This window comes from Gracilinanus agilis, chromosome 4 (genome assembly GCF_016433145.1).
Source record: "Gracilinanus agilis isolate LMUSP501 chromosome 4, AgileGrace, whole genome shotgun sequence".
NCBI classification, from domain to species: Eukaryota; Metazoa; Chordata; class Mammalia; order Didelphimorphia; family Didelphidae; genus Gracilinanus; species Gracilinanus agilis.
In genome coordinates this window covers 127,922,349-127,926,495 of record NC_058133.1, presented here as the reverse complement: position 1 = coordinate 127,926,495, position 4,147 = coordinate 127,922,349, and positions in this window count along the sequence as shown.

Here is a 4,147-nt window from a genome sequence, read left to right as displayed (position 1 = left end):
ACCTCTGTGGTTCAATCTGGGCAGTGGGTGGCTGAAGGGTAGTTGAAGGGTGGCTGGGAGGTTGAAGAAAAGGAGGGTAGGAAAACCTTAATCTATTTCCTTGCTGGACTGTGAGAGCTAGTGAACCATCAACACTATTGGTGAGAGAGCTGAGAGAATAAAGACCATCAGTATTTATCTGCAGCAATAGCCTTCCATATTCTTTGGCTTGGCTGTGGCCAGGTCTGGCCAGAGATAGCTAGAGGGTGAAAATCTCAAGCCTCCACCAGCTTAGTAGCCTCCAGTTCTGATTATTAATTAGTTTAATAGATAATAGAACAATAGGGTTTCCAATCCCCAATCCTTGACCTAGTTATCCTTTCCCTACCTATAGATAAAACAGTGTTCAATAACAAGTACCTTCCTGAGTGGTCTTTCTATCACAGCCCTAGGGAAGGGAGTTCAAATACGAAGTCAGATCCTGATTGTTATCCAAAGCTGATCAATAGCCCATTACCAATCTATCCAACCCCAGGTTGGGCCTAGAGAGGTTAACCATTCACCTAACCTCTCAACGGTCCTTACTTAGGCAGTGGTTAAAGGAATTACTGACAGGTTATCAACCAAACCTGTCAGGGAGAAGGGATTATTTACAGCAGCAGCCAGGGTGAGAGGAGTAGGTGTTCCTCCCCACCAACTGCAGCTGAGGAGATCATAGACAAATACACATCTTCACCATCATTATACATATATATCTCCATCTCTACCCATATTTCTTTAACAATACTCCTTCCTAATCTTGGCCTTTCAAAATCCTTCTCTTCCTCAATTCAAATGACAACTCCTCCGTTTACCTTGCCCTTATTCTCACAATTGAAAGTGCTATCTCCCAACTATATCTGGATTGTTCCTTTACCTTCTACTTTCATAGCTTTTGTTATATGTATTGGTGTACATGCTGCATCCTTTCTAGTAAGATGTAAGTCCTTTGAAGGAAGGGACCATTATACTTACTTAATCTGTATATTCCCAGCATTTGTACAGTGTCTTATAGGTCAAATCAAGTCAAAAAACATTTGTTAGTGCGGAATAGATGTCAAGGAATCCAGTAAGGGCAGCTAAGTAACATAGTGGATAAAGTGATGGATCTGGTGTCAGGAAGACTTATCTTTATGAGTTCAAATCTGGCTTTAGACACTTGCTAGCCGTGTGACATTGGGCAAATCACTCAACCCCGTTTGCCTCGGTTTCCTCCTCTATAAAATGAGTTTGAGAAGGAAATAGCAAACCACTCTAGTAACTTTGCCAGAAAAACAATCCAACAACAACAAAAATGGAGTCATGAAGAGTAAGACACAACTAAACAACAATACTAGATTGTCATGCACTATGCTAAGTTCTGGGGATAAAAAAAGAGAAGGGGAAAGATACTCCCTGCCCATCAAGGAGCTTACATTCTAATGGGGAAGAAAATATGTAAATAACCAAGTACATCCAAGATATATTCAAAGCTGTTGAAAGGCATTCTGAGAAGGGAAGTCATTGGCAGAAAGAGACTGGGAAAGGCTTCTTAGAGAAGGTAAGATTTTAAGTGAATCTGGAAGAAAGTTATGGAAATTAAGAAGTAGAATATTGTAAGAATGGAGGAGAAGCATAGGGACAAGTAATGTCATGTCATGTTCAAGGAACTACAAAAAGGCCAATGTTGCTGAAACAGATGTATAAAAGAGAGGAATGTGTTAAGAAAAGAAAAAAGGGATCATGTTATGAGGACCAAACAAAGTAGTCTACATTTGATCCTGGAGATAAGAGGGAACCACAAAAGCTCATTAGGCAAAAGAGTAACATGATTCAATCTACATTTTAGAAAAATTAACTTGGGGCAGGTAGGTATGGCTCAATGGACTGAACGCCAGGCCTAGAGACAGGAGGCCCTGGATTCAAAATCTGGCCTCAGACACTTCCTAGCTGGGTGACACTGGCCAAGTCAGTTAACCCCTTGCCTAACCCTTCTTGCTCTTCTGCCTTGGAACCAATACAGAGTATTGATTCTAAGATGGAAGGTAAGAGATCTTAGTGACAAGGATGAGAATGGTGTCCTGGATAATAATGAGAAATTGAAAAAAAAGTATTGGGGGAATAATGTTTTCTGCTTTATACATATTTTTGGCATATCTACACAATATCCAAATTGAGATATCCACTAAGTAGTCACAAGAAATGTTTGCTTAACAAATGGAAAAGTACATGGATAAGCAGGATATAAGAAGGACTCAAGGGAGAAGGAGCATAACAGATGCCACTCAATTCATTAACAATGGAACTATGCTCAAAGGGCTATAAAAGATTGCCTGCCCTTTGATCCAGCCATACCATTGTTGGGTTTGTACTCCAAAGAGATCATAGACAAACAGACTTATACAAAAATATTTATAGCTGCGCTTTTTGTGGTGGCAAAAAACTGGAAAATGAGGGTATGCCGTTCAATCGGGGAATGACTTAACAAATTGTGGTATATGCTGGTGATGGAATACTATTGTGCTCAAAGGAATAATAAACTGGAGGAATTCCATGTGAACTGGAAGGACCTCCAGGAATTGATGCAGAGTGAAAGGAGCAGAACCAGAAGAACATTGTACACAGAGACCAATACACTGTGGTAAAATAGAATGTAATGGACTTCTGTATTAGTAGCAATGCAATGACCCAGGACAATTCTGAGGGATTTATGGAAAAGAACACTACCCCCATTCAGAGGAAGAACTACAGGAATGGAAGCACAGAAGAAAAGCAACTGCTTGAACACATGTGTTGAGGTGGACATGATTGGGGATGTAGATTTGAAACTACCACACCAGTGCAACTATCAATAATTTGGAAATAGGTCTTGATCAATGACACGTTAAAACCAGTGGAAATGCGCATCGGCTATGGGGGGGAGGAAGGGGTGGGGAGGTTGAAGGGGAAAGTAAGAACATGAATCATGTAACCATGATAACTTTTCTAAAAAATAAAAATTATTATTAAATGTCAAAAAAATAATATTAGTAAAAAAAAATTCATTAACAAGCACTTAATAGATGCCTACTGGGTGCCAGGCACTGTGTGAAGCATTCAGATTACAAAGATAAAATGTCATGATCCCTCATTCTGAAAGAGTTCACATTCTACTGGGAAGGATACAACATGTACACATTTGAGTCCATTCGAAATAGATACAAAGTGCATATAAGATAATTTGGGAGAGCATGGAGGGTATCAGGAAAAGGATCATGCAGGAGGTGATACAATACCTGAACCCTGAAGAGAATGAGGCATTCTTAAAGGTGGGGTGGGAACACATTCCAAGTGGGGAGGGGAGTGGCAGAGTGGGGAAGTGCAGCAGAAGGGACAGGCTGTGTTCCCCATTTTCTGGATGTGGAATTTAAACTCAAGTTGGCTTTAATGAGTAATGACTAATTCCCGTTCATTATCCCATGAAGTTAAAATCTTATTAACTACTGCAAATGAAAGGCATACTAGTGTAATAGATAGAATGCTGAGCATGAAGACCTTAGTTCAAATACTACCTCAAATACTTAGTAGCTGGACAAAGCTGTGTAATTTAATTAACTTCTCTGGGTCTTTGATTCTTCGTGGAATCAATGATATTGATGACCTCTATGGACCTTTGCAGCCCTAAATCTATGATCCTAAAATCCTATGAAATTGTATAATCCAGGAAGAACAGAATAAAATATATCCAGAATTCTCATGCAACTAAATGGAAGAATATTAAACTTCAAAAATGGAACATTGAAGGAACGTATTTTCTAAAGTGATATAGCCCAGTTGCCACTGAAAAGTGTTATGAATTTTTGCTAAGATAATGAAAGGGATGGAATATTGGATGTTTGGGGAAAAGGAGGGATCGTTATTCAAGAGCACTTGGCCATTTTGGTTGTAGTACCACCTTATGCTAACATATTGCAAAAATACAGTTAAGCCAATGCCATCATTTGGCAATGTGTGTAGTGGAAGGAAGGTAATTATAATTATTAGCATACATTTGTAGAGAGTTTCTTTACAAAGTATTTCCCTCAAAATTCTGTGAGAAAGATAGAACCAGTATCATTATACCCATTTAACAGATGAGCAAATAGAGGATCAGATATATATGTATATGTGT